General features: G+C 36.9%; 1 protein-coding gene across 1 annotated transcript in view; it reads left to right on the top strand.

Annotated features, from left to right (window-relative positions):
- The window catches only part of CH25H (cholesterol 25-hydroxylase), a 219663-nt gene that overhangs the window by 54102 nt on the left and 147350 nt on the right, over window positions 1–18211 (top strand). Inside the window, exon 5 of the mRNA XM_072971583.1 lies at window positions 14186–14291. The gene's annotated coding sequence lies outside the window, so the exon portion shown is untranslated. The remainder of the gene's footprint in view (window positions 1–14185; window positions 14292–18211) is intronic.

The raw sequence follows: 18211 nt of genomic DNA, 5'->3' as shown, positions 1-18211 counted from the left end.
CCTCCAAGTCTCATGCCACCTGTAGAGCAGCTGTTCCCCTCCTAGTTTGTTCTTCTTGAATCCCAACCGTCTGAAGAAAAAAAAAGAAAAAGAAAAAGAAAAAGAAACCTTCTCTGCAACCAAGAGGGAGAAAGGAAACAAATATTTGTTGAGTCTGCTACGTACAGGGAGCCTACTGGGCTGGCTGCTTTATCTTAACTGGTATGATCTCACTGAATGTTTACTGCAACCCCAAGAGAAAGGTGCTATTATGGCTACTTTACAGGTAGGGAAACCGAGGCTACAGGAAATGCAATAATTTGCTAAAGCCCACTTGGCAAGTAAATCGGGGAGCTAGGATTCAAACCTAGATCACCAGGTGCCATATTGGGTCCTCTTTCAATCTCTAGCTCTTTTAGTTTCTTCCCTTCAAATCTCATTGTTCCTCACATTCTTCTGAGGGTGTTATCTGCTCGCCCTGACTCGGCAGGGGAGAACAGAGGCTTACATGAACACATCCCATGGAGAAATCCCAGGTGGCCACACTGGGTCTTCATGAAGCTGCCGCTGTTGCCACTGTAGGGTTCCGCCGACAGGGACTGGAAGTTCTTGGGGTCCTCCCTACTCTTCTGTGTTTCTGCCTCAACTGAGGGATGGGCCCCACGTCTGTCATGATGTTCGTGAGGCAAGGTTGACTCCTGCTTCTATTCTTTGAAGCAGTCCTTCCTCCTCTTTCTTCCCTTCTCATCATCCTCTTCCCCTTCCAGCCTCCTCCTCTTTCTTCTTATTCTTCTTCACTTTTTTTTTTACTTCCCTTTGTATCCTTGGTTTTGGTGCTCTTCAGTGGTGTCGTCACTATGTTGTGTAGCATGGAACACTGCTGCTTTATTTATTCAACAAGGATTTCTGAGGTGTTCTCTATGGACCAGGCCTGGAGCTTGGTGCTGGGATTATGACAGTGACTAGGGCTCAAACCTGCCCTTACGAATTGTGCGTGCTTATGGGGAGAGAGACAAAAAATCTGATGATTGTGATATCATACAGTAAGGGCTGTAATAGAGGTAAGAGAAGACACTATACCAGCACACACAGCCCATGTGTGTCACTGGCTGTCCAAGTCAGCATCTGGGAGTGGAAGAAGTTAGGAAAGGTTTCCCAGAGGAGCTGCAACTTCAGCTCGACCTGAAAGTGCAGGCGTGTCCTCTATGTCTGGAGAACCTCATACTCACTCTTAGTTCTAAAGATGTAGCTTTTTCCTGCATCTTTTCTCTCACACTCTTGTCCCAGTTTTGATTCCTTCAACCTTATCAGGCTCACGATATCTTATTGGATCTTCTCTAATCCAGCAAAGACTTCTTCATCCTCTCTGATGAGTCACAGTGTTGAGAAGCATCCCTGTGTCCCCTTCACCTCCTCCTTGAACACAACCCCTAGCTTGCATAATTGCAAACAGCTAGTTCTGACTTCTCCTTCACCCTTGCCACCACCTACTTTGCTCCAGCTGGTTGAGATCTCTTAGAATTAGTCTTTCTTCTAAGTATTTACCATCATTCCTAGTTTATGCCAGCCTCAGATGTGGGGAGCAAGCTCTCTATGTCAGCATCCAAGACAATGGCTGAAGACACTGGCTAGGAAATTGTTCAATATGATCATGCAGCAAGACCCTGGGGCTCTCTCCCCCAGCTCATAAGCATCCATCATTCAGTACAGATCCATACATATGGACTATTGCTCAAAACATGTGAACTCTCTTCATTCTCTGGTTACCGGGAAAGTCGCTATTGAAAAGCGTAGAATCTTGGAGCTGAAAAACTGTTTAGCGGTCTTTGAATTCAACTTACACCTCGTCTCCCAGTCATCTAGCCTCTTACAATGATGGGGACTCTGCCTCCTATTCTAGGCTCCTATTCTAGGGTTGCAGATCTCTAATTACAAAGATCTTCCTTCTGTGGACCCCAGATTTGTCTCTGTGTGGTACCAATTTTAGCCTCTGAAACTACATGGAAACATTCCACTCATTTGGTCAGTCTGTCAAACCTTTCAACAAATATTTTCTATTTGCTCAGATGGTAGTCTAGGCTCTGGGATTAAAGCAGTAAAAACTCTCTGTCCTTACATTTATTTTCTAATAGGGGAGATAAATAATAAATGAGAAATATTTTAAACAAGAAACTATTTTTAAGGCTAAAAAATAAATTATATATAAAATGTATTATGTTAAGTAGTAGTAAGTGCTAAGAAAAAAAATTAGCAGTCAAAGAGGGAAGAGAAGTTAAAGAGTTTGAAACTGATCAAATCTTTTTGTTTGACAGCAGTTCAAATATTTTAAGAAGACTTGTAGGAGGGACAGCAAAATGTTAAGTGTGATTGATTATTGTTAAGTGATCTCTGTGCAAACCCCCAAGAGACTTTCTGAATGTTTCCTATACATGCCATAAAAATATCATTTATTCACAACACTACATAATTTCTAGACTTTTAAATTTAAAGTCATGTGAATTGATAAAAGTATCCATGTTAAAATTAAAGAAAGATGTGAGATGATTTTGTTTTCCATTTTTTAGATTTTTTAATCCCAGATTTTGCCTGAGCTCTAGCTTTTTGAGACTTTTCTTAAGAAATCCTTTGTGTATCTTTGACATGCATTTTCTGTTCATGTTTTCTACCTGCCCTCTAAAAATCAGGATATAATAAAGAGTTTCCTATCTGGCCCCAGAGCTTTCTTCAGCTGCCTTCTTTATTTCTCATATGACTTTGCTGTCTAAATTTCTTTAAGTATATTCCATCTTTCTAAACCATCTTACATTTTAGATTCTCAGGTCATGAGAGGTCCCTACCTTTCCTTCCAATTTTTTTTTTGGCTTAAAAAAAAATACCAAACTTTATTTTTTAGGACAGTTTTGGTTCACAGCACAATTGAGAGAAAAGTACAGAGAGTTCCCATATACCCATACCCCCTTCCCCAGTTTACCCCCCTCCATCAGCGTTCCACACCAGTATGATACATTTGTTACAGTAAATTTAGTTTTGTAAGAAACAGCCAAACATTTCCAAAGTGGCTGTACCATTTTGCATTCTCACTAGCAATTAGTTCCTGTTGCTCCACAACCTCATCAGCATTTGGTGTTGTCAGTGTTTTGGATTTTGACCATTTTAATAGATATGTAGTGGTACCTCATTGCTGTTTTATTTGCAGTTCCCTAATGACATACGATGTTGAGCATCCTTCATATACTTAATTGCCATCTGTATAAATTCTTTGGTGAGACATGTATTCAGGTCTTTTGCTCATTCTTTAGTCAGGGTATTTGTTTTCTTATCATTGAGTTTTAAGAGTTTTTTTTTTAAATATTTGGATAACAGTCCTTTATCAGATATGTCTTTTGCAAATATTTTCTTCCAGTCTATGGTTTGTCTTCTCATTCTCTTGATAGTGCCTTTTGTAGGGCAGAAGTTTTTAAATTTTAATGAAGTCCAGCTTTTCAATGATTTCTTTCATGGCTCATGCCTTTGGTGTTGTCCTAAAATACCAGTGCCATCCCCAAGATTTTCTCCTCTGAAATCTAGGGGTTTTACAGTTTTCCATCTCAAATTTAGGTCTGTGATCCATTTTGAATTAAATTTTGTGAAGGGTATAAGGTCTGTTTAAAGATTCACTATTTTTGGACATACGGATGTCCAATTGTTCCAGCACCAATTGTTGAAAAGACTTTTCTTCTCTTCATTGTATTACTTTTGCTCCTTTGTCAAAGATGAGTTGATCATATTTTGGTCTGTTTCCTCTTTGTGGATTATAATTTATCCTGGGAATATCTTTCATTTTCTTTAGTTTTACTTTCTTTGAAGCTGAAATTAAGCTTCAAAACTAAGGTCATAAATGTACTCAATTCTCTGCTTTAACTAATTCAACCAAGTATCCAGATAGGAGAGGTTTTCTGTTGCCACCACATTTCACTCTGTGATATGTAAACCTTTATAACCTACCATCTTTATATCTTTCAGAGATTGAGAGAGGCCCACGCCAATTAAAAAATTTTGAAGTTAGCAGATTATTTAAACTGAGAAACAGTCAAAATACACTAACAAAAATCATGGTATATCTTAGCTGGTTATATTTTTTAAACATAGTTTTCATATAGAGGAAAAGAATTCAGTTTAAGTACTAAATAATAATTACATGATTTATTTAAAATGTTAATTCCTATTGTGATACTCAGTTTGTCTGCCCAGTATCTTTTTCCTCCTTTACTAGCATAATAATTTTTTTTCAGAGTAAGAATGAGACCAGCTAAACAACTAGATTTTCTTGGTAGTAAGGGATGGCCTATGACAATGCTCTTTTCACCAGAGATAGCAGACAACCCTGGGGGAGAGAATCCCCTGTTGAATAAAGCAAGCAGCAACCTTTGGTTTCTGTTCATCACCTGTCTGTTTCTTCTTACCTGAAATGTAGACAGGAAGGCTTGAGTAACAAAGGTTATTTTGTCAAATGCAGTGGCGTGGAAAAAGAGTTTAACTCACCATTTGTTAGTTTTTTTATTTGCAGCCAAAAACGTTCCTAACTTGAATATGTGTGTTGTGCCTATTGTGTGACAAAGGTCTGCTCTAGGTCCTGCCAGATATCTTCTGAGACTGTTCATAAACTCACTTCCAAGACCTCTGTCCCACCTCCCCCCCTTACCCCAGCTGACCTGGAATAATTCTCATCAGACCTATGCTTTTGAAGGAATGTCCTCCTATTATCACATTTTGGTTGTGAATTCCATTTAATAAAATAATACTTATTACTGATGTTTATTGTATTAGGCTTGCCTCCTTTACTAAGAACTCAGATGCATTCTGTTTATGTCCTTTGTTCTGTGCCTTAGCAGATGGGCATCTGGAGCAGGAGGTATGGTTTCTGACTCCATTTGTTTTCATTCCATAGATACTTCCCAGTGATTTTTTTCCCCATTTTTATTGAAGTATAGTCAGTTTACAATGCTGTGTCAATTTCTGGTGTACAGCATAATGCGTCAGTCATAATATACATACATATATTCCTTTTTATATTATTTTTCATTATAGGTTACTACAAGATGTTGAATATAGTTCCCTGTGCTGTACAGTATAAACTTGCTGTTTATCTATTTTATATATATTAGTTAGTATCTGCAAATCTCAAACTCCCAATTTATCCTTTCCCACCCCCTATGACCCCTGGTAACCATAAGTTTGTTTTCTATGTCTGTGAGCCTGTTTCTGTTTTGTAAATAAGTTCATTTGTGTCTTTTTTTTTCCTTTTTAGATTCCACGTATAAGTGATATCATGTGTTATTCTTTCTCTTTCTGGCTTACTTCACTTTGGATGACAATCTCAGGTCCATCCATGTTGCTGCAAATGGCATTAGTTTATTCTTTTTTATGATTGAGTAGTATTCCATTATATCTATGTATCTATGTATCTATCTATTTATCTATGTATCTATCTATGTATGTATCTATCTATCTATCTCACAACTTCTTTATCCAATCATCTGTCAATGGACGTTTAGGTTGTCTCCATGTCTTGGCCTAGTGATTTTTTTCCTTTGGTGACTTCCTAGAGCTACTTCCACTGATAACTTCCTTCTCCATGAGTGAGAGAGTCTTAGAGTTCTCCACACCACCATCCTCAGCCTGGATTGTACATCTCTTTCTTCTGAAATGCCTCCATGAGGGTCACTGGCAGCCCTTTGCCCCTTTTAGTCACCATGAGTAGCCATGTTGCCTCCTTTCCAACATGCACTTCTCTCACGTAGACAAAATTTATTTTTGCCTTAAAAGTCTCTTTAAGGTTAGCTTTGCAGACATATTATTCCCAGAGACATTAAAAGACTCCCAGTGCCACAAAGTTACTGGAAAAACCGCATGTAGAATTTCCTATCAAGAACTCTCGAATAGATGGCATGAAATAAACTTCACATTGCTATGGATTCAAATTTGTATTTGTCGTGAATAGGTAATTGTGGGAGATGTGATGCTGACAGAGCAGTGTTGGGGCATGCTATCTAGTTGGTGGCCTTTCCTGTTTGGTTGCAAGTTTCAGTTTCCTGATAAGTCTTGTTTTGCTGCCAGTCTTGTATAAATGTGCAGCAGGAAGCCAGGACAAGCAGAAAGCCTGCAGATACAGGAAAACATAACTCATCTTGTAGTGGTGTTAGTTCTTTCACTTACTCACTTTTTCCTTTCTGAAACTAGGTTATAACCTGTTTGTTAATCTATTGGAGAGTTGGCCACTAGCCAGAATGGAATTCTGATCCAATATGCAGAGAGTAAGTCTTGACTACTACCATACAGGGGCAATGAGGATCTATTTTAGCTTCTCAGGGACATGTACAAAATTTGTTGTCTTGCTTGGTGCAGGACCTAGTTCCATTTTCTGTAAAGGAAACCACTAAGACTGGATGTACTAGAAGTCATACTGGGCAGGTCGCCCTGAGAAGTGCCAAGCTGAGACCCACACTTACACATATGCCCCATCCAGAACCAGTCACGCCTCTGCTACCAGCAATAGGGATACCAAGCCTCCGATTTATGTCGTGCATCCTCAGCCCCAGTTCATTGACTCTGGGCTCAATTTTTTCATCTGTGAAATGGGAATCTTACATTTACCTTGTAAGATTGTTCTAAAAAGTAAATCATTTCAAGGCATAGTTAAATGTGCAACACATATTGCAGTTATTCTTCGTGGAATATTGATTGAGCACTGGCAGTGAGCCAGGCACTGTGCTAGAAATGGAGTCTCTGCTCTTAAAATGCTTATAGCTTATCTAGTGGAGGAGACAAAAATTTTACAGATAAACTCACAAATAATGCTGTAATTATGATAAAATTGAGAAAATAAACCGGACCCTATGATTGCTTATTTCAAAATAAAATAATGATAATGAGAATAGGTGATATTTATTATGTTCTTTTCATGCCCCAATCCTTTGCTAAGTCCTTTCATGGATGTCCTCATTTATTCTTCATGGCTCCTCTAGATATGTAGTGAAGTGTCCACGTTTTACAAATGAAAGGATTAGCAGTTAGAAAATAACTTGCCAAGAGGTACAAAAAAGGCTGAGTTGTGTTTCTAGTCAAGAGCCTTGTGACTGAAAAACCCTGTGCTATTAACCACCACACAATAAAGCATGTATCTAAAAATAAAATTATTTATGAACCAATTTTGGAATAAATTAGATCCTCAGATCATTCATGAATAAATTCCAGGTGGGCAAATTATCTAAATAAAAATGCAAACTACATTAAAAGATAAAATGTAGAAAAATATTTTTACATTATTAGGGATGGAGAACCTCTTTTAAATATGGTATCAGCCCATAAATTATAAAAGAAAGTAAAGATTGATAAGACTAATTTAAAATGTTGTTAGGGCAAAAGAAACCATAAATAAAGTTAAAGGAGAAATAACAACTGAGAAAAAAATTTGCAATCTAGATACAAAAAGTAAAGATCAATAGTATATAAAGAAACTTATAAGCCAATGAAGAAAACAAATAAATAGGTAGAAAAATAATTTAATAATATGAACATAACTGTCATGGTAAGATTAACCTTACCGATAATTAAATAATAAATCAAAGCTATAATTATTATTTCTTGAACATTTCAAATTTAAAAATGTTAATTAAATTGTCAAACACCAATAAGTACTAACAAATTGTCAAATATTTAAATAGCTATTATAATTTTAAATGTCTCTTTTGTTGATCTCTTTTAGTTCTAGGATGTATCCTAACAAATATTTCCACACTTGTTTAAAAATTCATATATAAAACTTCAATATTGTGTTTCATGAAATAGAGAAACATGGAAAAACACTAACTACTGTTCATGAAATTTAGTGGAAACAGGTCATCCAGGAAGAATGTAGGTGTTACCACATGCTGGATTTGCAATTCTTAAAAAAAAAAAAGTTGACCTATATATTCAGATAAGAAGGGTATGATTTGTTACAAAATAGAAAGGCACATTGTTGAATGGTATTATTTTATTTGTATTATAAAACCATATCTCTGTATGCATGGTAAAGTAGTTGAAACGTAACTACTCAATGTTTAGTCATTGTTACCTCTAGGAAATGGAAAAGATAGAAGAGGCTTCAGTATCCACTTTTGTATTGTTTAAATTTTCAGCACACACATATACACACATGCACATTTCTCCCAAAGTTTTAGAGACAAGTCAGAAATAAAGCATTTAGCTGTTTCATAAAATACAAAAAGAGATTATTAATTTAGGATCCAGCTGACCAAAATATGACTTTATTCTATAGACGGGTAGATGGTCACTTTCATTTTGCTGTAGCTATTTTGGGGAGTTTCTCAAGATTGCTTTCTTACCCTTTCTGAGGATTTCAAATTCTTGTCTGGATTTCCCCCTTGGAGTAAAAAAGACTATTCTCCCTAACTGGTGATGTGGATCTGTCTGTTGCCTTGGAGAGGTGCGTCTGTAACTAGGACCCTCACTCACACTGACACTGCAAACACAGCCAGCCACCTTCAGTGTTTAAGCGGCTGTTGATACTTCTGACCACGTCTCTAATTCTTCATCTTCATTAACTCCCAAAGGAGATTCCAGTTCTTGTTAGCTGCTCCCAAGTTTTAATTGCCAAGCCTGAGACAGAAGATTTGTGCCCTTTTAAAAAGATAACGTTGCTCATTAAAAGACAACAGAATTTGATCAACTTTAGGCTGGATGGTCATAGCTGGGATATGAAGTTCTGATAACAGAGAGGCTATCCTTCACACGGGCCACAGAAGCACCCACAAGATTCTTAAATGGAAGCTATTTAAAAATATCTCATCATTATGATCAGGATGTTAAAAGTCATCTGCGAAATGGAAGTTTATAGAATTTAGACGGGATGAATGGCAAACGGAGGTGATTAATAAGTGAATCAATGCCGGCCTGGAGAGAGGTCTTTAACATTATGCCACCAGGTTGTACTCTTGTTTCAACCCTGTCTTATATTAGTCAGTAACTTAGAAAAGCCCGTATAAATTATAATGATCAAGTTAATGTCTGACATGAAACTGAGAAGAATAAGTCGTTTGGTAGAAACATCACTGAAGAATGTCTTAACTGCCTGACATGATGGAAAAGGTGGCTGAGCCCAAAGTAAGATCTGCTCTGGAATCCCAAGAGCATATACATGAATTCAGAGTGGAGGAAAGGTGATTTAAAAGCAGTATCTGGGACAAAGTATTATGATCAAAATGCTTCAGAAATATGATGTAGCTACCAAATAAATGTTTTCTTGGGTTCCATTAAGACGAATTTAGGTACGAGATACATATATTTTCAACTATAGGCACATGTTTAAGTCACTTGGGAGTTTTAACCAAAGTCTGATTTAATTGGTCTGGGTGGAGCCTGGGCATGGGAATTTTTAAGAGCTCCCCAGGTCTGTGATTCTAATTAGCAATTTAATTGCCTTTATTAGAAGGAGGATATATATTAATTAAAGATTGTTTCTTTTCTTCTTGAAAATGAAGTTAGTAGAACCACTGTACATACAATTTAGTGGAAACAGTTTATCCAGGAAGAGAGCAGACATCACTTAACAATCATTAAAGTATTTACAGCACGCTGGGAAAGCGAACAAGCTGAAGAAGGTAGATTAATAGAAGCTAATTGTCCCATTCCTGTAAGGATTAGGAAAGAAAGACACTGTCATTAGGCAGCTTGGTTCAATTGAAGAATTAATTTTGCAATTCACCAACCACGTCACTTTGAAAGTTATTCACTCTTTCTTGGGCTTTATCTTCACCTTTGAGATGAAGTTAATTTTAAAAGCTATTCAGGGAGTTGTGATGATTAAACAGTATAATATATTGAAAGTACTTGGCACACTGCAATTATTAGTTTTTATTAATATGGCTAGTTATCTGTTGATCTAATTGCTTTGATGGAGTGATTGGTAGGTTATAGGCCATGAAAGATTGCTATACCATAGACTTCCTTCCTATTTATTTAAGTCATCTTTTTTTCTGTCTCATTGCTAGTTGCCCCTTATTTTCCCCTTTCTTTCTTTCCCTTCCTTTCTTTGAACAGAAATTTGCATAAAACATCCAAATTCTTAGTATATGTATGGTAACTGTCTATAACCAATTTATGACTTATTTATACCTATTCAGGTGGGGCCATATTTTCTTGAAATCCTCTTCCATATGTTTAAATCACATAACAATGTTCTTATAATCATTAACAGTTTCAGGCTGATCAACAGAACTCAGTCTTTCTCCTTCTTGTGATGCCAATGGTCCTAATCATTCATTTTCCTTGAAGTCATATGACTCTAAAATCTGCAAGTAATTGACTTTACTTGGACTAGAATCAGAAAAGACAGACTTGTTGGGAAGCTGGTGCCAAATCACTTTCTGTGTAGTTCATTCTCCTGTTAAACATGTGTGGTCTTTTGGGAAAGCAACGAAACCCACATGCCTTACATTTTCAGTGCTGTTGCTTTGCGGGCTCAAGAATCAGCCTTAACACTTCTATCTCTTCTTCCCTCCAAATAAAGTCAACCTATTTCCCAGTAAATAGACCCATTTCTTTAAGAGTATGGGGAAAAAGTTAAATGTTGATGGAGATAGTAAAATATGGGAACTATTAAAAGGTGAATGTTAGTACACATTTATTGAAAAACAAAAATGAATAAAATATTAAAATACATAAAAGCAAAAAGGGTCTTCTAAGCCAACCCTTCTTCCTAGAATGAATAAATGTATTTTCAAATTTACTTTCTTTGTTAAATATCATCAATAGGATTTTTTCCTAAGGTGAGAAACATATGGAGCCCTAGTCCCTATTAGACTAGATCTTGGAATTGAGTCTCATAGAAATAAGACAACAAAGAGCTTTAGAATCGATTATTGTTTAATTTCAATCTGTTTGAGGAAAAAAATTAATATTAAAATATTCCTTTATTTAAATTTTATTTTTTATTGAAGTATAGTTGATTTATAATGTTAGTTTCAGGTGTACAGCAAAGTGATTTGGTTATATATATACGTATGTATATATATTTCAGATTCTTTTCCATTATAGCTTATTACAAGAAATTTGTTTTTAGTTGAAGTATGGTCATTTACAATGTGGAATATTATACCTTTATTATTGTTGAGTTGGTCATTGTTAACTTAAATAAAATTACATGTTTAAACTTTCTGTTTAAGGAAGAAATCCAACAGTCATAGATTTTATTTGACTTTTAACTTTCAGCAATGTGGGAAAAAAGGGAATTTCCAAAAAAGGGTCTCACTTAACAAAGGAAACTCAAAAGTATTTATTTCTTTCAAGGAACAGAGATACCAACTTAAATACTATCATCAGGGCATAATATTACTAAATAAGACAACCAATCAAAATTAAAGACTCTCTAGAGGTTAAGGTTACTTTCATAGGATGTAGAAATAATCTCTGAAGTCTGTTTATCTTGTAGGACTAGCTATCACAGAGAAAGAGAGAGACACAGAGAGAGACAGAGAGAGAGGTTCTGAGAAGATCAAAGCTTACCATATGGAAAAGACAAAGGCAGATAGAAAGATGAACAAATGAAATAGTGAGCACACAAAGTTTTGTATCTACATCACCAAGTCCTCAAGTTTGCTAAATATCTGTGAAATAAAGACGTGCCTTTCAGTGTACTACAGTTACATTCCTGAGAATTATTAATGTATACTTTCAATAACAAACATAGAACTAAATACTGTTGGAGAAAATTTTCTTAAGAATGTGTTTTAAATTAATACATTTGAAAAATTCCATTAAATGATGTCATACCCTTAGTAACGAGAAAGTTAACATGTCATGGCCAATGTTCTTCCTTCATATAAGGAGTGTACCACCAACTCCAAAAGGACGTTTAGTGCTGACCAGTGGTTCTTTTTTTTTCTCTAGTCCAAGCATTATCAGAGTGCCTGAGATGGCTGTCTACAATCTCCAACACCTCCTGTACCCTTCTCAATCTCATTTGATGACCTTTATTTTTGGTTCCCTCCACAAAGGATGAGCAGTCCCCATCCCTCTTTCAGGCCAATTTCCATTTTTCTCCTGGATCCCATCTTCTCTCTCCTACTCCAAGACATGGCTCTCGCAATTGTGTCCTCTCTCCTCAGTATCACTTATTTTTCCTCTAATTACTGAATCATTCCCATTAGTTTCCAAACATACTTTAATAGGTTCCAAACATGCTTTAATAGGTTCCATCTTAAGGCAAAACAAACCAGTTCCTTGATCCCCTCACCCCAATTCACTTCTCCCATTTCTTTCCTTTATTTGGCAGCAGAGTTCCTTGAATGTATTGTCTAAACTTACTGTCTCCAATTCTTTTCCTTTCTTCTCCCTTGAACCCACTCACAAGGCTTTCATCCCTACTGCTCTGCCAAAACAGTGCTTTTCAAGGTCACTAAAAACCTCCCCGTGACCACATTCAATGACTAGTTCTCACAATTCACCTTACCCTACATACTGGAAGTAGCAGATTGTTTCCTTCTTCTGAAAGCACATTCATCCCTTGACTTTAACAATTGGCTCTCTCTCATAGGTCTTTTCCCGCCTCACTAGTCTTTCCTTCTCATTCTCCTTTGTTAGTTCCTCATTCCACCACACTCTAATCTTCAAAGTGCCTCAGAGCTTTATCCTTTAATTTCCACTTCTTTATCCACATGGACTCTTTAATCCCAAAATGGATGACTCCCAAATTTGTATCTCCATCCTGGAATCCCCCTCTGATTTATGCTGGTATATCCAAATACCTAACTGACATCTTTACATCAGTGTCCAATAGGCATCTTCCACCATAGTGTCTCCAAAACTGAACTCTTGTTTAAACCATATTTAATCCATCAGTAAAATCTCCCAGCTCTTTCCTCAAAATATATCCAGAATCTGGCCACTTCTCCACTACTACTACTTTAATCTAACTGTAATCTTTCATGGGGGCTTTTATGGTTTTCTCTTCCCTTGTCCCCTTCTTTTCCGCTGTGCCTGAAATGAAAATATCTCAATAGCTTCTTATTTCCTTCATAGTAAAATTCTTGTCCTTTCCATAGCATATGCGGCTCTACATTACCTGCTCCTTGTTCCTCAGTGAACCATTTTCTACAACTCTGTGCTTGTTCATTGTCCTCCAGTCATGTGGGCCTCTGCTCTTCCTGGAAAACGTCAAACATATTCCTGCCTCGGAGCCTTTGCACTTGCTCCCTCCACTTCTTGGAACCATCTTCTTCTACCTAGTCCAATGGCTCTTTCTCTCATTTCCTTCATGTCTCTGCTCAGATGGTACATTTCAAAATGTCTTCCCTAATTACCTGATGCATCCTGGAACCTCTGTCACTCCCCCTTTCTTTCTTTACTTTTTTTTATTATACTTATGTCTTGATATATTACATATGGTTTGTTTCTCTGTTTATTGCCCATCTCCTTCCATTATAATATGAATTCCTTGAATTCAGGGGTATATTTTGTTGATGGCTATATCCTTAGTCCCACAATAGATGCTCAATAAATACAGACTGAAGGAATAAATAAGTGAACGATAGTTACCAACTTTTGAGTACTCACTATATGACAGATACTGTACTATGTATACACCATCTCATTTAAGCCTTTTAACAAACTCCTACTGTTATTCCCATATTATAGTTGAGGAAAACAAGAAAATTGCCCAGGGTAGCTCTATAGTGAATGAGATCTGTCAGTGGTAAAGCCAATGCCTTACATTGGTTTCTTTGTGTCATCCATCCATTAGAACTTATTCTCACACACATTATCTTAGTTTTATTTTGATCCTCAAAAGAACTCCATGAGAAAGGCAGGAAATACTTTATTATCTTTGTTTTAACAATGAAAAAATTGTGACTCAGAAGGTTAAGATACTTACCTAGAGTCACAGAACTAATGCATGTCATAGTAAAGATTTTAGTCATTGTGTCCCAAGCACAACACAAAAATTTCAAGTGTGTGAATTTATTTTATGAAATACCGTGCAAAATTTTTAAAATAGTTTACATGGAATCAATTGCTTTTATTGATAAGAATGCAATTTTACTATTTTAAAAAACTGAAAAAAACTAGGATCTATAGATTTATGTTTATTCCCTCAGCCTAGCCTAGAGCCTTGTGTTAATAAATACTAAATATAGATTCTATTTTTTTTTGTTCATGTCGTGTACAGTCCTAGCCCTCCATGACGAAGCTTCTGGCATCTGCTGATGGATGATAATGTATTCGGTATTAGGAGACTGCACAGCCTAACCCCCAGGAAAAATGATTGCGCAAGGGTGAGTTGGTTTGTGCCTTCTTCCTTCCTGTTCCTCCCTTATCCTTTAAGTTTTGCCAAGTTCCCAGGGCCTCCTCATACTGTTCCCTGGTAGTTTCGGGGTTTTCATTTCACTTTCATTTTAGTTTGTGGCACCAAGTCCAGCCAGTACCACCCCTCTCACCATCTCTACCTTCCTCTCTTATCTCCAGCCTTTCTTCTAACTCTTTCTCATGTGACCCTAGGTAAAACTGAAAAAGAGGTGAAATAACATCCCCAGTCTCTCACTTCTCCTTCTGGGGTTCAGGAGGATGACTTTTTGGGTGGCCAGTGGCCCCAAATCTTTCCCCCTAGAATGAGGAAGACATCGTGGTGAGGGCTTCACATGTCAGCTGTGGGGTTTTGGGAACAATCGAAACTCTTTGTGCTTCAGTATCTTCTTGGCCTGGGAAATGGTGATAAAACTTGCACCTACCTCATGGAACGCCAGCACTTTGAATGAGGAGCGATGGGAAATTTTGGTGGTTTCGACTGAATGAATCATCAACATTCTCTCACAAGTGAATGCACCGATTACTATAAATGTCAGATGAGCAACTAAAACGTGTGACAAGCACGATCAAGAATGTATCATTATGGGTTAACATACCTAGAGTTCACTGATTGCATAATTATATTTAATACCACAAGAAAACTAATGAGCCAGAACTGGGTCTGGCATTTAAGTGAGTGCTGGGAGAGGGCATGTAGTACTGTACTCACCTAGGAGTTTTACACGAGCAGTTTGTGAATGTCTGTGTTTATTACATTTTAAGTACTATATATGTCTTTAGATTAGTATTCTCCTGTCTAAATCTTTCATGGGTTGAAAGAATCCCTAAATTCTCTACCACAGGGACAGAAGGACAAAAGCATGGGCCAGAGGTGGAGCCCTGAGCAGGACAGAGTCAGAATTTGTCTCAATGAACCATGAATAGGAGGTGGAGAAGCAGTGATCTCCAACCTGCTTTCCCTCTGAAATAAAGCCCAGGCTTTGGATGAGACAGATTTGTCTTCCATTTCCAACCCCACTGCTTATATGCCTTATAACACCAGGCAGATCACCTGATCTCCCTCTGCTTCATTTTCCTTATCTAGGAACCACAGTAAGATCCTTCTGGTTATTTATCTAAAGTGTATGAAAAGACTATTTTGAATGCACCCCTAGGTTTATTGCAGCATTATTTCCAGTAGTTAAGATATGGAAACAACTTAAATGCCCATCAGTGGATGGCTAGATAAAGAAGATGTGGTACATATACACGATGGAATAGTACTCAGCCATGAAAAGATGAAATCTTGCCATTTGCAACAACATGAATGGACTTGGAGGGAATTGGGATAAGTGAAGTAAGTCAGGTGGAGAAAGATAAATGCTGTACAATTTCACTCATAAAACAAAACAAAAGAAAACAAATGAACAACCCCAAACCAAACAAAAACAGACACATAGATACAGAGAGCAGAGTAGTGGTTACCAGAGGATAAGGAAGTCTGGGGGAGGGAGAAATGGGTAAAGGGATCAAATGGATGGTGATGGATGGAATCTAAACTTTTGGTGGTGAGCACACTGTAGTGTGTACGTAAGTTGAAATATAATGTACACATGAAACTTATATAACATTACACACCAATTTTACCTCAATAAGAAAAGGAAAAAGATCTTTCTGGTGGGATCATTGGTTGAATTAGATGAGATAATACAAATATTAATGTACCAATCCCAATGTTTGGGGCCCAAAGTGCACACTTAATAAAGGTATACAGTTTTTAGCTTTCAGTTACCTTTCAACACTTCAAAGTCATTTTCACCCCAAAAGAAGCCACTAAACTTGAAAGCTAAAGGCCCATAAGTAACATCAAACTAACTGTTCCTTACTGAGCTCTTTACACCTATAACACACTGTAGTGGGCTCCAGCGCACGGTCTGCGAGAGAGTAGTTGTCGTGTCTCCCTGAGAACCAGCCACTGACACGAGAATGGCTGGAATTAACAGTCTTGCCTCACTGAATTTTCCCCCACGTTTTCCAGTCATTTGTGTAAAATGTGTCGTTGATTCCTTTCTCCATCGTGCCAACAGAAGTAATCTTCATCAGGAGATAATTAACATCTTATACGTGACTCATGTAAGTCTGTTTGAAACTCACCCAAAGGCCCTGATCTTATGGTAGCTTCACTTCTGACTCTGGCTCCCTCTTGCCTAGTGAGTTCAAATGCCTCTGATGTCTTTTTCGTTCATTATTTATTTATTACTTTCTGATCAGTTGAACAAAATTTAAATACTTGCTTAATCTTGCAAGAAAATATCTGAGGTGTGCTTGAAATCACAAGTGATCACAGTGATATTTCTTTAAAGTTTTCTTGAGTTACCCCTCTCACCCTCAAAGTCTCTGTTTCCTTTTTTCTTTTTTTTAATTGAAGTACAATCAATTACAATGTGCTAATTTCTGATGTACAGCACAGTTTCCCAATCATGCATACACATACATAGATTCATTTTAATTTTTTTTATTAAAGGTTATTACAAGATATTGAACATAGTTCCCTGTGCCATACAGGAGAAACTTTTTAAAATCTATTTTTATATATAGTGGCTAACATTTGTAAATCTCAGACTCCCAAATTATCCCTTCCCATCCTCTTTATCCTCTTTCTCCAGTAACCAAAAGATTGTTTACTATGTCTGCGAGTCTGTTTCTGTTTTGTAGATGAATTCATTAGTGTCCTCTTTTTTTCTTTTTTTAGATTCCACATATGAGTGGGGTCATATGGTGTTTTTCTTTCTCTTTCTGGCTTACTTCACTTAGAATGACCATCTCTACATCCATCCATGTTGCTGCGAATGGCGTTATTTTATTCTGTTTTCAAAACTCTCCTTTTACCTGCTTTCCATTGCTCTCCAGGTGTTCGGGGCCTCCCACGTGGTGTTTTCCTTCCTCCCTGATTGTCTTCTTTCCTTCCTTTATTGTTAAACATACATTTCACCTTAGTTTTAATTGTATAAGTAATGCCTATAAAATTTATGTAATAAAAATTCAAATAACTCAGATAATTCAAATGTTGCCTTGAGCACCAATCCCTAGTCTCACTTCCATTTCCAGAGATAATCACTGTTATTAGTTGACATATACCCTTCTATATATTTTCCTCTACAATTACTAGGTTGGATTGTATGAAATTGTTGCTTTTGTAGGTCACAGTTGGTCAATACCAGCAATTTTAAAGGATTCATGCTTCCCTCTGTATGTATATAGAAAGAGAGAGACACACACACGGAAGTATAGCATGTTATTTTGTGGATTTTAATAACCTAAGTAAAATCATGTTGTATTATACATATTTTACTGCAATTTTTTTTTTCACAGAGTAATATATCCTGGAGATCTTCTAGGTTGGAGCATGTAGCTCTACCCTATTCTTTTTAACTGCTGGTAAAATTACTTAGTGTCAATCATTTATTTACCTTCTCCATTCCTCTCGCTCTCTCTAACTTATCTATTTATTGCTTGCTATTATAAATCCTACCATACCTGTACATGCCTCTTTGTTTATGTGTGCAAGTGTGGTTGCACTGAGTTACGATGAGTCCAGTTCAAAGTGAGGAAATGTAATACTTGAGTCTGTCTCAGACCCTTTTGGAAGGTAGATGTATCATTTTACCAGGCTATTCCAGACTTTGAAAGAAGATTTGAGCCTCTTTACTATTCATATGAAGTGAACAGGAGGAGGGCTTCACAGCATCTAGCATGGCGTCTCATTCTAGGAAGCGATCTGTCAGATGAAAATAATTCAGAGTATTTCAGATGTTTATTAGAACTTCGTATAGAACATCTGTGAGGATTCGATGTCTATCCCATGGTGTAATTCTCATTTCCCTTTCCTTCATTAAATTCTTGTTTCTCA

The sequence above is a fragment of the Vicugna pacos genome, chromosome 11, assembly GCF_048564905.1.
Source record: "Vicugna pacos chromosome 11, VicPac4, whole genome shotgun sequence".
NCBI lineage: Eukaryota > Metazoa > Chordata > Mammalia > Artiodactyla > Camelidae > Vicugna > Vicugna pacos.
Note: the sequence above shows the minus strand (reverse complement) of the source record. Positions and strands in the feature narration are given on the sequence as shown.